General features: G+C 34.5%; 1 long non-coding RNA gene across 1 annotated transcript in view; it reads left to right on the top strand.

Moving 5' to 3' along the window:
• The window catches only part of LOC105492829 (uncharacterized), a 313905-nt gene that overhangs the window by 55602 nt on the left and 237507 nt on the right, over window positions 1-20796 (top strand). Inside the window, exon 2 of the long non-coding RNA XR_011606184.1 lies at window positions 3246-3369. This is a non-coding gene — a long non-coding RNA (uncharacterized lncRNA). The remainder of the gene's footprint in view (window positions 1-3245; window positions 3370-20796) is intronic.

Raw genomic sequence — 20796 nt, 5'->3', positions numbered from 1 at the left:
GATGGACATTGCAATTACCTTGATTTGATTATTACACATTAATATAAATGTATCAAAATATCACATGTACCCCAAATATGCATATCTATTATGAATCAATTTAAAAAGGGCAAACTTTGTGTGATTTCATTTATATGAAGTACCTTAAGGACAAACTCATGGAGTTAATTTCTTATGTCTCTCCGGAGACTACAAGTTTCTTGAGGACAGGAAATATGTTACTAATCTTTTAACTGCTCAGGGGCTTTATTAAATAGTTCAGGGCATGGCACACTAAGTGCTCAGCAAATACTTATTGATCTGAATTTAGAAGTCTCAACAAAATTTGTTGTATTGCCTGAGTCAGCCCAGAGGTGAAGTCTTCACATCATATTATTTTAGTATAAAACTATTCTTACTTAGGATATCAGCAACTCTCTGTTAATATGTCCGTTGGCTTTCAGTGGCATCTGAATTGTTGACTACATGCTTCTTGAAACATTATTTTTCTGGCTTATAGTATGTCACACTTCCCTAGATTTACCTTCTACTTCTCCATTTACTGCTTTTCAGTCTCTTTTGTAGACTCTTCTTCTCTGATGAGCACTTAAAGATGAGCATTCCCTGGGTGTTTGTCCTTGGAAATCTGTTTACAGTGGTACCAGTTCTTCCCAAACGCTTGTCCTCAAATAGTGTCATTTCATGATATCTATTTTTTCAATGAAGGTCAGTGTAATGAGTCTTTTATCTACATTAATTGGTTAATTGGGAGGACTGTCCTTTGTTTTAGGATTTTGTTATCTATACTTTGTTTTGTGTTGAAATATCTGTCTTCTACTTCTATGAAATAGTAATAATAGTAAAGGCTACATATATATATATATATATACTTATAATGTCCTTGACAAATTAAAAATTTAGCAACCCTCACAATCATTTAAGAATGTACCAAACATCTGCAAATCAAGCAATGTAACGTACAACATTTCCAGAATGAAGGATAAAAGCACATGGTCATGTCAATTGATGCCGAAAAAGCATTTGACAAATTTCTACATCCTTTTGTGATAAAAGCTGTCAGCAAAATAGATATAGAAGGAAATTTCCTCAATATGATAAGGGCTATTTATGAATGCCCACAGCTAATATTGTGATCAATGAGAAAAAACGTTTCCTCTAAGATCTGGTATAACCCAAGGATGCCCACTCTCACCACTTCTATTCAACATAGTTCTGGAAGTACTAGCTAGAGCAATTAGACAAGGAAAAGAAATAAAAGGCATCTAAATTGTAAAGAAAAGGTAAAATTATCCCCATTTGCAGATGACATGATCCTAAATGTAGCAAACCCTAAAGACTTCTCCCAAAAAACCTGTTAAAACTAATAAATAAAATCAGCAAAGTATCAGGATAAAAAAATCAATATACAAAAATTAGTTGCATTTCTTTACACCAACAATGATGTATCTAAAACAAATCAGGAAAACAATCCCAGTTATGATAGCATCAACAAGAACAAAATAAGAACTATTTAATCAAGGAAATGAAAGGTCTGTACACTGAAAATCATAAAATACTGATGAAAGAAATTAAAGAAGATACAAATAAATAAAATGATATCTTGTGTTTGTAGAGTGGAATAACTAGTAGTGTCAAAATATCCTTAATACCTAAAGCAGGCCGGGCGCGGTGGCTCAAGCCTGTAATCCCAGCACTTTGGGAGGCCAAGGCGGGCGGATCACAAGGTCAGGAGATCGAGACCACAGTGAAACCCCGTCTCTACTAAAAATACAAAAAATTAGCCGGGCGCGGTGGCGGGCGCCTGTAGTCCTAACTACTCAGGAGGCTGAGGCAGGAGAATGGCGTGAACCCAGGAGGCGGAGCTTGCAGTGAGCCGAGATCGCGCCACTGCACTCCAGCCTGGGCAACAGCGTGAGACTCCGTCTCAAAAAAAAAAAAAAAAAAAAAAAAATACCTAAAGCAATGTATAGATTCAGTGCAAATCCCTATCAAAATTTCCATGGCATTTTTCACAGAAATAGAATAATAATTCTAAAATTCATATGGGACTACAGTAGACCCTGAAGAGACAAACCATCCTGAGAAAGAAAAACAAAGTTGGAGGCTTCACACTAATTTCAAATTATATTGATATACTGTTCTATACTTATTGCCTAGGTATCGTAGTCAGGGTTCCTCAAAGGAATAGACCTAATGAGGACATATATGCATATTTATATATATAATATATATATAAAAGGGGATTTATTATGGGAATTGGCTCATGCAGTTATGGAGGCTGAGAAGTCCCATGAGGCCAGGCATGGTGGCTGACATCTGTAATCCAACCACTTTCAGAGGCTGAGATAGGAGGATCCCTTGAGTCCAGGAGCTCAAGACCAGCTTGGGCAACATAATGAGATCCCATCTCTACAAAAAACAAATAAAATAAAATAAAATAAAATAAAATAAAATAAAATAAAAAAATAGAAAATTAACCAGGCATGGTGTTGCGCACCTGTAGTCCTACCTATGTAGGAGACTGTGGTAAGAGGATTGCTTGAGTCCAGGAGTTTGAGGTTACAGTGAGCCGTGATTGCCCCACTGCACTCCAGCATGGGTGACAAAATGAAATCCTGTCTCTAAAATATATGTGTGTGTCGGCCAGGCATGGTGGCTCATGCCTGTAATGCCAGCACTTTGGGAGGCTGAGGCAAGTAGATCACCCGAGGTTGGGAGTTTGAGACCAGCCTGACCAACATGATGAAACCCTATCTCTACTGAAAATACAAAATTAGCCAGGTATGGTGGTGCATGCCTGTAATCCCAGCTACTCAGGAGGCTGAGGCAGGAGAATCGCTTGAACCCGGGAGGCGGAGATTGCGGTAAGCCGAGATCGCGCCTTGCACTCCAGCCTAGGCAACAAGAGTGAAACTCCATCTCAAAAAATAAAATAAAATAAAATAATAAAATGTGTGTGTGTGTGTGTGTGTGTGTGTGTGTGTGTGTGTGTGTATTTAAAAAAAGTAGAAAGAAGTCCCATGATATAGCATCATCTGCAAGCTGGATAATCAGGGAAGCTGGTGGTACAATTCAGTCTAAGTCCAAAGGCCTGAGAACCATGGGAGCCAATGGTGTAACTCTCAGTCCAAAGTCAAAAACCTGAACACCTGATGTTCTGACATCCAGGAGCGATAGAAGAAGGATTTTCCAGTCCCAGAGGAGAAAGTGAATTCACCTTTCCTCTGCTTTTTTATTCTATCTAGGTCCTTAACAGATTGGATGAAATTGGTGAAGGTAGATCTTCCTTACTTAATCTGCTGATTCAAGTGCCAGTCTCTTCTGGAAACACCTCCACAACATATCCAGAGATTTTACTTTAGCAGCTATGTGAGTATCTCTTAAGCAAGTCAAGTTGACACCTAAAATTAACCATCACATTGGTAATCTCATTCATTGACATAAATTCAATTATGATACACATGATGATGACTTCCAAGTCACAAATGTCTCTATTCAACTCAAATATGTATATCCAACTTCTTATCAAATAATTCTCCCTCCATGTTCCATGATAGTTTTTGATTTAGCACTTATAATGTCGATCTCATTGTCCATGCACCCACCTACCTCCTCTTCCCTCATATTTCCTATCTCATTGAATGGCATCATCTGGTCTCTTAAGTCAGAAACTGGGAAACCCCTTTAGATTCCCTCTTCTTCAACATATTTTCAACACCTTTACCCGCTCTTTGTATTTTTATTTTTATAACATTCCTACAGACAGTCCACTTTGCGCAATTTCTCATTTTCTTGGTGCTACCTTATTTCAGACTACTGTCAACAATTCGTCATCCATTCAATATACATTTGTAATCTCTGCTGTGTTTCAAGCACTGGAAGTACAACATGAAAACAATATGAGAGCCTATTTTGAGGGAACAATTTTAAAGTTACTGGGCCTTTTAGGCATTAAAACATAGTTTAACTCATGATTTATTTTAAAATCATGAGTATTTGGAGATTTTTTTGCTGTGCTTAGTGGGTACTATGTATATTTTACAGACTAACATGGAAAACCTTTTTGTTTGGGGAGTTTTAAAGTAAATGACTTATATTGAGGAAAGAAGTTATTACTGAAACTTGGATTGTGGCCTAAGGAAATTCCCTTAACCTCTATTCTGGTTTCCTATTTCAAAATGATTGTGTAGGAGGCTAATGGAAGTTAGTTGGTTGCTATGATCCAAAAACTCTATGGGTGAAAATTTAAAGTACAGATTTCTTATTTAATCATTAAAAAGCTTTAGTTGTGAGTTCTATGTCCTGGTATAATGGATCATGATTATTAATGCATTAAATGTGCATTCAGTGAATTCAAATGTTGCCAATTATTCTCTTACCAATCAAAGAAAAATCAAAGCATGGAATTAAGAGGGGTTGGCTAAAAGTATTTGGACCAGGTTGCATACCAGGACCATGAAGAAATTGAGAACAGAGCCTACATCTTTTATACTATGGTTCAAAGCAAGGGCTGTTGGAATGTGCTGCTTCTCCAAAGTAGGACTTAGGAAAAAATGAGGGTCCCAGCATAGGGGAAGCATCCATGTCCTGAAGAAAAAGGAGAAGCTCCTGGCTGGGTTCCAGGGAGACAAGCAGGAAAGAAGCAGAACTGACTATCTGGAATGGATGATTACACCATCTGCTTTTGCAGTCTTACCTTGGGCAGTGTCCAGTACTTGATGTTTTAAGAGGAAAAAAAATCTACCACTTTTTATATTTTTCACTTGGTAAATCATTAAAATCTGGAAACTATCCTCTGTAATACATTTTTTTTGGCTAGGTTTTTCCCTTTGAGTCTTGATTCTTTTGAGTTTTTACACTGATATACAGCTTAAAAATATTAATGAAAATATTTCTTCTGTTAAAAGGCTGGAATGCATGAGTATTGTCAGCTTGCAGGTAATATGGCTATTTTGCAAAAATTCAGTATGCTAGAGGGTGCCTAGACAGTGTAGGAAATTTTGCAGAAAGAGTACAAATACTTCACATGTCCTAATCATCTTGAGATTTACCACTAGGATTTATATTTTTAGTAGTGGTTTGATTTTTGTTAGCTATTTCAGTTATATTCTGGGTCAAAAAACAAACAGAAGAAATTTAGAGGAGGAACAAAAGAAATATATGGAACAACTTTCTTTATAATCCTTAACTCAGGGTGAGTCCATGGAGATCGCCGTCATTAAAACTAAAATATTACAGATTCAGAAAGTTACTACTGGTTATAGCATTTGTTTAGAGTCCCCAAGGGTATGTTTTACTTCTGAGTTGATGTTCTAGGATACGATGTTTTTGAACAACGTTCCCTAATCAGAAATGAAAGGATAGCATTCATTGACAATAACTACGAGGACATTTCCAGTTATCCTCTTCCCTGACTTTGGGGCCATTTTATAGAATCATAGCAGTTTGGGAGTGAAAGGCACTATCATAATAAAATCAAACTTTTTCAGTTTTGAGTCCAATCTTTGGCCTCAGAATCTTCAATTTCATAATTTTTTCATGATCACTAAGTTGTCAGTGGTGCAACTGTGACTAGAACTGGATCCCCACTCCTTGTCCGGAGTTCTTTCCACTTACCTGATTGCCAATATTCTCCTTTCTTTGTTGATAATTTTCTTCAAAATCTTCTTTGAAGAAAATGAACAAAAACAGTTTCAAATGGCTGCTTGCCAACTATTTCCTCATGTGAACTCCATTTTTATTCTTTCACCTACACTAAGTTCTTTTGATAAAGAGAATCCTAGACTATTAGACATGGAAAGGATATTCATGGATTCTAATCTCCTTATTTAACAAATAAGAAAACCAAGACCTAGGCAGTCAACTTGCCTGAGGCCACAGATAATGATAACACTAGAATATAAACTAAGGATTCCTGTGAGTTTAGTGATTTTTTTTTTTCCAGAGAGCTTCACTACCTTGAAAGAACCATTTCTTTTTCTAAGTCATGTACATACCAGTTAAACACATTATGACTATTAATTAAACAAAAACCTCAGGACTTCAGATTCTATGAGACATAGAATATCATGTCTCTTAGAGAACGTGTGAGAAAAGAAAAGAGCAAAAATATAAAGAAACAAAGCGGTAAACAAAATCAATATTTGAAGGGGAGCTTAAAATGAAATCCCAGAGATGATAATGAATGATTCGTGCTTTTAACAATTTATGGGCTAATTAATTAGCAGCTTTCCTGATGTTAAACTTTGGAGTCCAATATTTTTTCCTCTAGAAAATACAAGGATACCAGCTTGTTCTAAGGCTCCAAGCCATTCCCTGTGGACTGTTCTTGGCCTCTGCCTTCACAGACCATAACTTGAAAAAGAAAATTGACAGACAGAAAGAAAAACCCTTAACAGCTGGAGCTTTAATTTACCTACATGAGTAAAAATATTTCAGTGTCTGAGATTTCTCCTGGGTTGCCCTATATGGAAGTAGAACAAGAAGCCAGAGGAAAAATCACACAAAAAAGCTTTTACAAGAAACATTATAAAAAGAGCAAATCCTGAGAATTGTGTTTAATAACAGCAATGATGAATTTCCTGGCAGTCTCTACCAAGCAGTTAAAGACCAACCATCATGTGAAAGAGGCTGGATTAGTTAGAATGGTCTACAACAGCCTAATAAAGAGCGCCAGAAGATTTATTCTCTCATACAGATAATTTTGAGATATGAATGATTCTATATTTAAGAAATGATTCACATTAATTTATACTAAGAGATTCTAGTGTGACTTAAAGCAGGGTCTGAAAAATTGAAGAATAATGCTTTGAGCCACCAAGTTAGTGCCCCGCAGAATATTTTAAAATTATTTAACACACATCATCTCAGTGTCAACAACTCATCACAGATAAACTATCTAATTAACAGAACCCTTCATAGTATTTGATAACTGAGTCTTGGCTCAGTTTTTATACCAGAAGGGCAATCCTTGATAAGCAGAAATTATAAAAGCAGATTTGTAAAGGCATTAATTCAAAAATAGAATCAAACTGATTTCAAATTAACCCCCTGTTGGTATTTAAACTTATTTAAAACCACTTGGCTTAAAGATAACACTTGGAGAGGCTGCTTTTGACCAGAGTCAGGCTTTGTCTAGACTGTCAGCCTCTGTATTTTGATTTCCTTTGTTGTGTACCAGCCTCCTTAGACCCAGGGTAATTGATATGGGTCTTGTGCTAGGGACAGATGAGTTTATCCTGTCATTGAAGCCCTTCACAAGATGCCTTAATTATTGGAGCTAATTTGAAGATTTGTGCTCTGTGGTCTACTTAGGAAGCTCAATTGTTTTCTTTTTCCAATTCCGTGTTGGCAACACTTCCAATAACAAATCCAATAAAGAATTAGCATTTGGCTCCCTGTGGTCATGGAAAAAGGACAGCAAGAATAAGCAACAATAATAATTCCTTTTTGTATAGTTTTTAAAAATGTGACCAAGTTATTGCTTCAGTTTTGGGACAAAGACTCATGAAAAAGCAGAAGAGGAATCTTAATAATTTCCATAAGGGATTGTAACATGATTCTTTGATCTCTGCTGCTAATTAATATCCATTTTGCAGTGAAATAAAATGCTGTAGTTTCTAATGGAGAGAACTCGGGATAAAGAAAAGGGAAGGCAGTTCCATTAAAAATGTTTAGAATACAAAATGGCAAGCAAGATGAAACACAATTAAATAATCATTATTGCAATTAGGTAAATCAAGTTACCAAACTCTCAATATAGAGAATTGGTAGATGTGAACCCTGGTCAGGAATCTACTCTTATATTTCTTTGGTACCATACCATACGTTTCATGCAGGTTTGCTGAATCTTATTCTGCATAATAGCTGGAAAATTAGAGATATCTACATATGAACAGAAGAATGCACTTCTCAGGATCACAAACAATATATACTAGATGCTTCCATTTTGGTGTTATGGATGTGTCAGTGCACAGATGGTTGATACATAAGTATCAGTTGTAATTACCTTTGGGTGGCAAAACTACAAATAAATTTTTTATGTGTGTGTTTAGCTCTGTTTTCTAAAATGAGTATGCATCACTTTTATAATGATAAAATAGTTAATATTTGTAAAGTGCCTGCTTTGTGATATTCTTTCAGATGTGTACATTCTGACTTTCAACATTCAGTTGGGGAAAATTAGGGTAGATAATATAAATAAAGCTTCAGCTATTTCATTCTTTCTATGATACTGGTTTCTGGGGTTGATTATTATTTAGATATTTACTTTATGTCTAAAAACTGTTATTCAGACACAGAGCAGATAGACATGGAGCATTTCTTGGGACCTTGTGTCTGATACACATAAATTTAAACAGTTTTAAAACTCTTCCACATCTTCCTCTGACCTACTACTGTTTGCTAATAAGTAGACTGAGAAAAAGGAAACCATAGCACTGCAGTTTTTCAATTTTACATTAACACAGTAAAACTTTAAAAGGGGCAGAAGGATATAGATTGTGTTTATGGAGGGATTTTCTTGATGCCCAACTTGTGAATTGGCCCTTCTTGGCAAATGGACTTTGATGTCACTATTGCCAGCTTCACAGAATGACTTCTCAAGTAATTATCTAGGAGAGAAACTTCAGTTCTGCAGATTAACTTCTTGCGGTTAAGATCATGTCTTTTGACGAGGAATAACTTACCTTAATGAATATTTGAGAAAATTCCAGGATCTCATTTGGAAACCTAATATCAAGAACTATTTATTTATTTTTTTAGTCACTATGCAGTGACTCTGTGCCAAGGTCACTGCATAGTGATTATTCATGTATTTGCAAGTCAGTATTTATCAATCCCTTAGTTTTTTTCTTCTCTAGGTCTAATTTTCTTATTTACTGTAGAAAATATCTGTCTTCTGTTTCTCCCTGTGAGTCTTCTTTGGTCCTATGCGGAGGCCATCAATGTGGTACTATATAATGAAATTCTCAAATTTTTAATTTGAGAACTGAGACAATAATTCTTATCAGTTATGATTCAAAATGACATGTGGAACCCCATTCCTGGAGATACTGATTTTGTAGGTCTAGAGTAAGACCCAAGCTTTCCCTTATGTTTTTTCAACAGTGTTTTTTGAAAAAGAAAAATTTCAAAATTTTAACAAAGTATGATTTATCAATTTTTTATAGTCTGTAAATTTTAGTACTATTTAGTAAATTTTGCTTCATCTAAGGCGACTAAAAGATTCTCTTATATTTTCTTCTAGAAGTGTTATAGTTTTAGCAAAATTTAAATTTGAGTCTATAATCCATTTCAAGTTAATTTTTGTATATAAAAAGTAAGGGTCCAGGGTTGTAGTCTTTCTTTGTGTGTGTGTGTGTGTGTGTGTGTGTGTGTGTGTGTGTGTATTTAATTCCCAGTTATTCCAACACATTGGAATGTAACTTGTCACACTGGATTGCCTTGGCACTTTTACCAAATATCATTGATCATATATGTTTGGCTCTATTTCTGAACTTCAGTTCCATTAATCTTTTTTTTTACGCTAACATTTTAGGTATTATAGTTTTATAGTCAGTCTTACAATCAGGTAATGTAAGTTCTCCAACTTTTTTCTTTGTTTTCAAAATTGTTTTGAACATTCCAGGCCCTTTGTATTTCCATATATATTTTAGAATTGATTTGTCAATTTCTGAAAAAAGCCTGTTGAGTTTTGAATGTGATTGCACTGACTCGATAGATTAGTTTGGTGGGGAACTGACATCTTAACAATATTTATTCTTTTGATACATGAGCATGGAAAATAAGTATTTCTTTAAAGCGTCTCTAATTTCTTTTAATGCTGGCTTGCAGTTTTCAGTGTAAAGGTCTTACACATATTTTGTTAAATTTATGACTATTTCATATTTTAATGCAACTTTTAATTGAATTGTTTTCTTTATTTTTCTATATCCCACAGTTACTTATTTCATACATTTATTGAACTATTATTGCAGTATAATATACTGTACATATGTAATATATATTTTGATAGGTTTTTATTTATTTATACAACCATCATCACGGTCAAGGCAGAGAATATTTACATCAAAATTCAAAATTTCCTCATACGTTTTGCAGTTGATCATTTTCTCCACATCTAGCTCCAAGTACCTGTTAACCTACCTTCCATTACTGTATATTAGTTTATATGCTCTAGAATTTTATGGAGACTGTATAATCCAATATTATCCTTATTTCTGGCTTTTTTCACAAAACAGAATGATTTAAAATTTATCCACATTGTTGAGTTATGAATAATTCATTTAATTTTATCCCTGAGTAATATTTTATTGCATGGATACACGAGGATTTTTGCTCCTTTCACCCATTGATACACATTGGGTTGTTTCTCATTTATGACTATTACAAATAAAGTTGTTATGAACATTTGTGTACAAGTGTTTGTGTGGAAATATACTTTTGTTTCTCTTGAGTAAATACCTGTAAATGGAATGGCTGTGTTTTATGGCATGTGAATGTTTAACTTTTTAAGAAATTGACTACTATATTTTTGTGATTTTAATTTCTGATTGTTCAATGCTAGTATGGAGAAATACAACTGATTTTTGCATATTGCTTTATATCTTGTGGCTTTGCTAAATTTGCTTACTAACTCCATAGCTTCTCTGTAGATTCATTAGGGCTTTCGATAAAAGTAGCCATACTATCTGCAAATGTAGACAGTTTTACTTCTTTTTCAATTTGTATGCCTTTTATTTATTTTTTTTTCTTGCTTTATTGCTCTGGGTAGGATCTCTACCGTGATATTGCATTAAAGTAGTAAAGGTAGACATTCTTGTAATTTCTTTTTCTGTTTTTTGTATCATTGAATTGGAAAGAACCCTTTTCTACCTTTGGGAAGAGATTGTATAGAATTGGTTGTATTTCCTTCTTACATGTTTGGTAGAACTTATTAGTAAAGCCACCTGGGCCTGAGATTTTCTTTATAGGAAATTTTTAAACTAGAAATTCAATTTCTTTAACAGATATAGGAATATTCAGCTTATCTAATTCTACTTGAGTGGGTTTTGGTAGATCGTATCATTCAAATAAATTTTCCATTTTATCTTGGTTATCAAATTTATTGGCATCCAGTTGTTCATTAAAATACTTTATTAGTCTTTTGATGCCTGTGGAACCTGTAGTGATGCTTGCTCTCTTACTTATGACATTGGTAATTTGTGTTTTCTCTTTTTTACCTTATCAGTCTGGTTAGAGAGCTAGGAGTTTTATGGTTCTTTTAGACTAAGCAGCTTTTGATATCGTCTGTTGTTTTCTGTTCCTTGATTTTCTCTTGTGATTTTCTTGCTTTTCCTCTCAAGTTTTATATCTGCTATAAATTTTATTATATTATTTCTTCTTACTACAGTTTAGTTTGCTCATTTTTCTAATTTCTTAAGGTAGAAGCCTAGATGACTGATTTTCTTCCTTCCTTTTTTACCTAATAAGCATTTTTAATGCCATACATTTTTCTCTAAGCACTACTTTATCTGCATTTCACAATTTTTTTGTTGCATTTCCACTTTTGTGCAGCTAAAAATATTTTCTCATTTACTTTGTGATTTTGTTCTGTGACCTAGGAGTTACTTAGTTAATGTGTTATTTAACTTCACATATTCAATGATTTTCCAAGTATCATTAAAAAAATTGATTTCTAATTAAAATCAGTGCGGTTGAAGAACACACTTCGTATGTTTTCGATCTTTAAAATTTTACTGTGTCTTGTTTTATGGCACAAAATGGTCTATCTTCCTAAGTATTTCATGTGCACCTGAAAAGAATATGTATTTTGCTACTGGTTGGTAGAGTATCTATAAATATATACTTGATAAGTATATAAGTAATAAATATCTATAAATATATACTTGATCAAATTGATGAGTAATGTTGTTCAAGTCTTCTATGGCCATACTGATAGTTTTTCAAATTTGTTTATCAGTTAGTGAGTGGGATATTGAAATCTCTAACTATAATTATGGATTTGCCTATTTTTGCTTTTAGTTTTATCAGGTTTTGGTCATACACTTTGAATCTCTGTTATTAAGTTCAGTGATAAATATTAAGTACATGTATAGCATTGATAATAGTTTATGATAAATTGACCCCACAATCATTATAAATTGACCCTCACTATCCCTGGTAGTATTCATTGTTCTGAAGTTTACTTTGTCTAATATAAGTATCGCCACTTCTGCTTTCTTTGGATTAATGTTTTCATGGTGTATCTTTTCTGTATCCTTTAACTTTTAATATATCTCCATCTTTTTTTTTTTTTTTTTTTTTTTGAGACGGAGTCTTGCTCTGTCACACAGGCTGGAGTGCAGTGGCCGGATCTCAGCTCACTGCAAGCTCCTCCTCTCGGGTTCACGCCATTCTCCTGCCTCAGCCTCCCGAGTAGCTGGGACTACAGGCACCCGCCACTTCGCCCGGCTAGTTTTTTGTATTTTTTAGTAGAGACGGGGTTTCACCGTATTAGCCAGGATGGTCTCGATCTCCTGACCTCATGATCCGCCCGTCTCGGCCTCCCAAAGTGCTGGGATTACAGGCTTGAGCCACCGCGCCCGGCCCTTATATCTCCATCTTTATATGTCTAGTGAGTTTCTTTTAGACTATGTGGCTCCAAAGAATTTGGCATTGTTTATTTTTTCAAGTATCTTAATGATACATGCCTTTTATTTGGGATATTTACAAATAATACATATTTTGTGGCCATTTTAAATTGAATTTACTTTTCTATCTTTACAAACTCACTAAGACATAATTGAAACACAAACTGTATATATTTAATGTATACAATCTGATCAGTTTTTACTTATATACACAGTGATGAAATCATTACCACAGTCATAATACTGACCATTTCCATCACTGAATGATAGTATTGTATGGGTATAAATCATTGGATAATTATTGATATGTAAATCTATCATCTTGCTATTTGGACTTTATTTGTTCTTTGTTTCTTTTTTCTCTTTTACTTTTTCTTATCAGATTACTTTTAAAAAATAATTCTGTTTTATCCCCATGATTAGCATGTTAGTTATACTTCATTTTATTTTCATATGATTGTTGTAGGGTTTACATTATGTACTTTTAGTTTATCATAGCCTATCTTAAAATAATATTATATCATTTTACATATGATGTAAGACATTTGCAATCTTGTATTTCTATTTTGCTCCTCTCAGTCTTTGTGCTATTTTTATAATAAATTCCACTTCCACATTTACAAGCCCCATAATCTATGATTATTACTTTTGGTTTAAAGAGATAAAAGATGAAAAAATGTCTTTCATATTTTGTCACATACTTATCTTGCCTATAATCTTCATTTCTTTGAGTAGATGCATATTTCCATCTAGTTTTATTTTTCTTCTGCCTAAAGGACTTCCTTTAATCTTTACTGTAGTTCCTGTCTGCTGGTGATGAATTCTCTCAGCTTTTCTAAATCTGAGTAAGTCTTTATTCATCCTCATTTAAAAATATATATATAATTTATGGGTATAATATTCTAGGTTGGCAGTGATATATATTTTTGTACTTTAAAGGCTTTTTTATTTTCTTGTGGCTTGCATTGTTTCTTAAGAAAAGCATGCTGCATTCTTTTTTCAGTTATGTTTTGTGAATATGACTTCTCTGTCTGCTTTTAAGATGTCCCCCCTAGTTTACATTAATTTTATTATCACATCCCTTTGCATAGATTTTAAAAAATTTTTCTTCTGCTTGAGTTTTCTTGAGTTTCTTAGATTTTTATCCTATTAGCGTTTATGAAATTGAAATCTTTTCATTGTTACTTTAAATATTTTTTCTGCCCCATCTCTGCCCTCCCCACCACCTTTCTGAGACGTCAATTTTTCTCATTAGACTTGTTAATATTTTCCCACAACCCACTGATGTTCTATTGATTTTTATTTTACCACTTTTCTCTGTGTGTTTCATTTTGTATAGTTTATATTGCTTTGTTTTCAAGTCCACTAATCTTTTTTCTGTAAGGCTTACTCTTTTCTGTGAGGCTCTTAATACCATTTGGTATAATTTTTATTTTGTATATTTTATTTTTCACCATTAGAATTTTTTTTCCTTTTTTGTCTTCCATTCTCTCCCAACATGTTCATACTTTCCTTTGCCTTCTTTAACATATAAAGTATATTCATTTTCACTATTTTAATATTATTTTGAACTAATTCTATTATATGTATAATTGTTAATATGTTTCTAATAATTGATGTTTCTCATAGGTTATATTTTTGTGTTTCTTTGAATGCTTGGTAATTTTTGATTAGATGCTAGCACATATGAATTTTATGTTGTAGTTTTCTGGATTTGGCAGGGGAGGTAGTTCTTTAAATATTTGAGATCTTGGTTCTCGGATACAATTAAATTACTGGGACTCAATTTTATCCTTTAGGATTTCTTATCAAGCTTTGGTAGCAAGGGTTCAGACATTCTTTAGTCTAGGCTAATTTGCTGTCTTTATAAAGGCAACACCCCATGCCTATGTATTAGGAGGTCTTTCTACACTGATTGGTGAGAATAGAACCTATTATGGGCTAATGTGGCCTTCCAGGATTGATCTTTCTCTTCTCCGATGGTTCCTTTTCTGGCCTCACACTCATCTGCAGATCAGTATTCAGCCAAGAACTCAAGGGGGAATATTTCTGTAGCTACCCAGCTTTCTCCATTCTTTCTCTTAGTAAGCAACCTCCTCTCCTCTCGGGTACTTTGCTTTTAAAATTTTGGGCACGTTGGCCTCTCAAAACTCTGAATTGTGTAAATTCAGCAAGACTACAGTCTTAGTTTTGAATTCCTTCCCTGTGCTATGGCCTGGAAATTCTCTTCAATTAGTGAGCTCAAGAACTTATAGACTTCAAATCATTTGTTTCCATTGTCTCAGGGATTACTGACCAGTCCTTCCTATTGTCTGACGTCCACTCCATTTAATTTATTTTGTCTGGTTTTCTAATTGTCTAAAAAAGTAGAGTAAATCCAATTACCTATCACTTTATCATGACAGGACATAATATACTTTAAGTGCCTAAATAAATAAATAAGGACATAACACAACATTTAAGGGCAGGAATACAACCAAACCTTAGGAATAAGGAGTTTATATTCATTGGCCACCCAGGCAATACTTCCTTTTCCTCTGCATGTGTTTCTCATCTCTACATCTGTTTGTCAATGTCTGTGGAATGGCTTACTCTGTTCCTCCAGTCTGCATAGTTAAGTGTGCCTACTCCACATCTACCATGTTTGCATATTATTGTTGCAATCACTTACAGGAACTCCTTTTTGGAGGTATCCATTTGCAAAGTTCGAGACTATCAGACAATACATTATTTTAATGACATTATTTTAATTATTTTTAATAATATGCTTATTGCTATTAAATTTTGATGAAGGCTAGGCACGATGGCTCATGCCTGTAATCTTATCACATCGGGAGGCCGAGGTGGAGAACTGATTAAGCCCCAGAGTTTGAGACCAGCCTGGGCAACAAGTGAGACCTCTCTATTTGAAAATTTTTTTTAGATTAGCCAAAGGTGGTGGCATGCACCTGTAGTCCCAACTACTTGGGAGGTTGAGAAGGGAGGATCACTTGAGCCCAGGAGTTCGAGCTTGCAGTAAGCTATGATTGCACCACTGTGCTCCAGCCTGGGTGACAGAGGAAGACTTTGTCTTAAAAAATAAAATAAAATAAATAAAATAAAATAATCTTGATGAAATTAGAATACCAGCTTGATTTTAGTATTTACTATGCAATATACTTAATATAAAAATATTTTCCACATTGTTATTTTATTCTTGCATAGTAGAAAGCATCACTCACTTTTTAAAACAATTTTTATAGTTGTGTTGGCTTACTCATAATATTTTTGTTTGTTCTTGAGTGATTTAAAATAATTTAGAATTCTAAACAGAAATATTATTATGAGTAGGCCAATATAACTATAAAAACTATTTTTAAAAGTGATACTTTCTGCTACAAATAATTTAAAATTTATTTTAAATTATTTAAAAATTATTTTAACATGCCTCTACAAATTATTTAAAAATTTCCTGGCATTGTATATTACTTTACATTCATCTACACTCAGTTATATGTTTTATTCCATTGTCCACTTATATTATCTGGCATTCTTAAGGCTATTCTGGAAGCCATAATTCTTCTCAATTTTGTCTCAACTAAATTGTTTGTTGTTGTCAATAATTTTTACATTGGAGCAGTTGTAAATTACTATATCATTTGACACCTACTACTGACATTTTCCACTATAAAACTAGATGATATTCCTTAATTTTTAACAAATTAAGAACTGATTTGGAAGAAAAATTGGAAGTTTATAATTTTACATCTTTTAAAGACTGTAGTATGATATAGAAGAATTATCGCATCACTGGTTAAAAAGTCAGTGTAAACTTGCATCATTAGGACTTTTGAATGAAAGTGAGAGCTCATAAGTGGAGTTGAACAGTGAGAACACATGGACACGGTGGGTGGGACATCACACACCAGGGTCTGTTGGTGGGTGGGGGGCTGGGGGAGGGATGGCATTAGGAGAAATACCTAATGTAGATGACGGGTTGATGGGTGCAGCAAACCACCATGGCACGTGTATACTTATGCAACAAACCTGCACGTTCTGCACGTGTACCCTGGAACTTAAAGTATAATAAAAAAAGTAAAAATAAAGGGAGTGAGAGGTGCCAAGCTTACAGTAATTGTTCAAAATATTGGTTAAACAAATAAATGAATAAGTATTCATTTAAAATATGCAATGTAGGTTATCCCCACTTATAAAATAACCATGAATCTCATTGAATTTGGAGGAAATAGATCATTTTCAAATATTCTTCAATAAAATATTTAATTATATTTACTATTATACATCCTAGTTGTCTTTCCTAACTTTCCTTAGTTTGTAAAGTGAAGCTTGCTGCTGTTTGATTTTAAAAATAATTTGCAGTTGTCCTCTGAAAACACATATCATTTATTTTATAGTCAAGAGATTATTTGAGTTTTAGACTTTTGAGTTTTATTTTTGCTATATGCATGTATTTCTTTCTAGGGTATAAAACATAATTCTTATCAAGAGGACCTTATCAAAATTTTAAACTTTTGCTCTGTCAAAGACTCTATTAAGAAGATGAAAACACAAGCTACAGATTGAGAAAAGATATTTTCAAACTACATATTTGACAAAAAACTTGTATTAGAATCTAGAAATAACTCTCCAAACCCAGCTGTAACAAAGCAAATGATCCAATTAGAAAATGGGCAAAAACATGAATACACATTTCACTGAAGAGGATATATACAAATGGCAAAGAAGCACATGAAAAGATGCTCAACATTATTAGCTGTTAGGAAAGGGCAAATTAAAACAATAAGATATCACACACCCCTAACAGAATGGCTAAAATAAAAAATAGTGATAACACCAAACACTGGTGATTGTGCAGAGAAACTGGATTACTGTTCATCGCTGTGGAAATGGAAAATGGCACAGCTAGTCTGGTAAAGAGTGGCAATTTCTTACAAAGCTGAACATGTGCTTACCATATGATCCAGCAAATGCATTTATTCCAAAGACACAAAAATGTATTTCCACACAAAAACCTGTACGTGAATATTCAGTGTAGGTTTAACGTATCCCGAAACTGAAAGTAACCCAAATGTCCTTCAGTGAATGAATGTTTAAACACACTGTGGTACATCCTTTCCATGGGACACTACTATTGATACAGGCAATGGCTTAGATATGGAACTCAAGGGATTTCTACTGAGTGAGGAAAGCCACTCTCAAAAGGTTATATGCTGTACGATTTCATTTATATAACATTCTTTAAATGACAGAATTATAGAAATGGAGAACAGATAAATGAGTTTAAGGGGATAGAGGAGTCCGGAGGTAGGTTGTTGTGGCTACAAAAACTAGTATCAAGAATTCTCATGATGGAACTGTTTTGTATCTTGACTGTTGCAGTGGTCATGCGAACCTACATGTGTGATAAAATTGCCTGGAGTTACATATGTACGGAAAGACAATTGAGTGCACATAATGCTAGTGAGATTTGAATAATATCCAGTGGGCTGTATTTATGTCAGTTTCCTAGTTGTGATACTAGGAAACACAATAGTTACACAAGATGTTGCTATTGGAGAAAACTGAGTAAACAGGTATATAGGTTCTCTCGATATTGTTTCTTGCAACTGCATGTGAATCTATGATTGTCTCAAAATAAAAATTTAGAAGATGATTACTTACTGCAAGTGTGAATTCACCGCTAAAGTCTGTACTCATCATTTCCACAGACACTAATCTGAAGAGTGATATTAAGTGACTGATTGGATCAGGTCTGAAAGAGTTGGAGACTCTCCTAAAAAGAGTGATTTACTGTGAATCCTGAAGGGGATACCAAGATCAGGGACTGGAGTGTTTGGTCCAGTTGGAAGACATGGTCAAATGCTAGCTTTCATGTCATAGGTTCAGGGTAGGCAGAAGGGCACTGACAGAAACTTGGGTGTAGACTGGGTTTTCTGGAAGCAAACTGTGAATGGAATTTGGGGTGTTTATTGGAGATCGACATTTATGAAAGAAAGGTAAAGAACTGAGCGTAACAGAACTCTGGAGAAAATATTCCTGCTTCGAGTCATCCTGAACTGTCTTCAATGGCCTTGCTCGGTTATGCAATGGGCATGACCGCAGGTAAAGTATGTCTCTTTAGCTGAGGTGGATCCCAAAAAAGAGGACAGCTAAAGGCAGTCTCCTAACTGGATTCCCTACAGTTGTGCAGCAAGTCCTGCCTGAAGGGAAGATTGCAGCGGTTCATCTCTATGTTGGCATACATAGACCCAGGACAGTGACTGAGTTAGTATTGGACTCAAGCAAATCATTTAAAAAATGGAGTTTGGAGAAAGAGGCTAGGGACAGGTATGCGGGTCTCCTTAACAACACACTTGGATGTAACTGTTAATAGGACTGCTGCTGGGAGACAATGGCGTCTCACTGCAAGTTGATGAGGATACGCCATGAATGTAGGATATGATTTGGTCTGTTAGAAACTGCCCTTTAAAATTTATTTATATTCCATTTTAGATAATGTTTTTAATCACTGGATTAATGCCAGCTGGAATGATGCAAAGGTTTTTATTATTAGAGTAGATGTTTTGGCTTTGCAGAAGTTTCAACTTGTTCACTTTCTGATCTAAGGGGCAGACTGCTACCTATCCGTCAGTTGCAGAAAATGTTGACTGAGTCTCACCAGCTGAACTGATTTCACCCTCCATTTGAGCAACTTGATATTTTACAGATATAGAAAACTGCTCTTTATTTTCCACTTAGACTCTCCCAATACATTTATAACGAGATGGTTACAACTGGCATGTACCACAGGAAGGCTCTTCAAAGGGAACATGTTAACACATCCTTATTCCTGCTGAGTGGAACTTGAAAAAAGCTATTGTTAACATTTCTTATGGAGTTCCTCAACGCCTCTTATAAATGAGCCATATTTAGTTTTAAACAAATTTCCTGAAGTAAACATTATATTTCCCTGATTTTCATCTCTCTTGGAAAGCTTCCAAAAACTTGGAAGTGAATTAGTGTGCAATTTGCATCCAAGTCTTAGCCAAGGGGATGTGGTTTATTATAATACATGGTCCTCCTAATTATTGAACAGCCCAAGAAAACTCGGTCCAGTGTGCATCTGCTGTTGCTTGACCACATTGCCAAACACAATTTGGCAAGCACAGAAATGTACATTGAGCAGACCTACAGTCTAATTTGCATTAGAGTTTGTGGTAATTAGATGAAAGCTATAACTGAATGAGCTTGTCCTCTCTTTTTAGATCACTTCATTTCTAAAAAATAAACAAGAAGCAAACCTCCCAAAGAATTTCCCTTTTTATGTGTCCTTGAGGTTTCTCAATGTGATTTAATCATTGCCCAACTGTTAGTTCTGCTTATATGTGAAGAGAAAACTTGTTTCCCACATATTTCATGTGGACTTTCTTTTATAATTCTTGATATCTGTGGGTTGATTGTGCGTGTCTCAATACATAGTTGATGTCATTGTTCAAAAGAGTGAATATGAATACTTCTGATTAGATGTCTGCAGTCTTTGGGAATTTGCATCCAAGAATAAAAAAATAGGTCCGTCCTCAATTTTTCTTTTTTCTTTTTTAACTTTTATTTTAAGTTCAAGGGTACATGTGCAGGTTTGTTATATAGGTAAACTTGTGTCATGGAAGGTTTTGGGGAAGATTATTTCATCACCCAGGTATTAAGCCTAGTATTTCTTAGTTTTTTTCCTGATCTTTTCCCTCCTCTTACCCTCCACCCTCCAATAGGCCTCTGTGTGTGTTTTTCCCCTCTATGTGTCCATGTGTTCTCATCATTTAGCTCTCACTTATAAGTGAAAACATGGTTTTCTGTTCCTGTGTTACTTTGCTAAGGATAATGGCCTCCAGCTCCATCCATGTCCGTGCAAAGGACTTGTTCTTTTTTATGGCTGTATACTATTCTATGGTATATATATACACACCACATTTTCTTTATCCAGTCTATCATTGATAGGCATTTAGCTTGTTTCCATGTATTTGCTGTTGTGACTAGTGCTTCAGTGAAACATATACATGCATGTGTCTTTATAATAGAATGATTTATAGTCCTCCAGATATATGCCCAGAAATGGGGTTGCTGGGTTGAATGGTATTTCTGTTTTTAAGTCTTTGAGGACTGTCTTCCACAATAGCTGAAATAATTCATA

Source organism: Macaca nemestrina, chromosome 7, assembly GCF_043159975.1.
Source record: "Macaca nemestrina isolate mMacNem1 chromosome 7, mMacNem.hap1, whole genome shotgun sequence".
In the NCBI taxonomy this organism is placed as follows: Eukaryota; Metazoa; Chordata; class Mammalia; order Primates; family Cercopithecidae; genus Macaca; species Macaca nemestrina.
The sequence above is the reverse complement of the archived record's forward strand: the minus strand, read 5'-3'. Positions and strand labels throughout refer to the sequence as shown.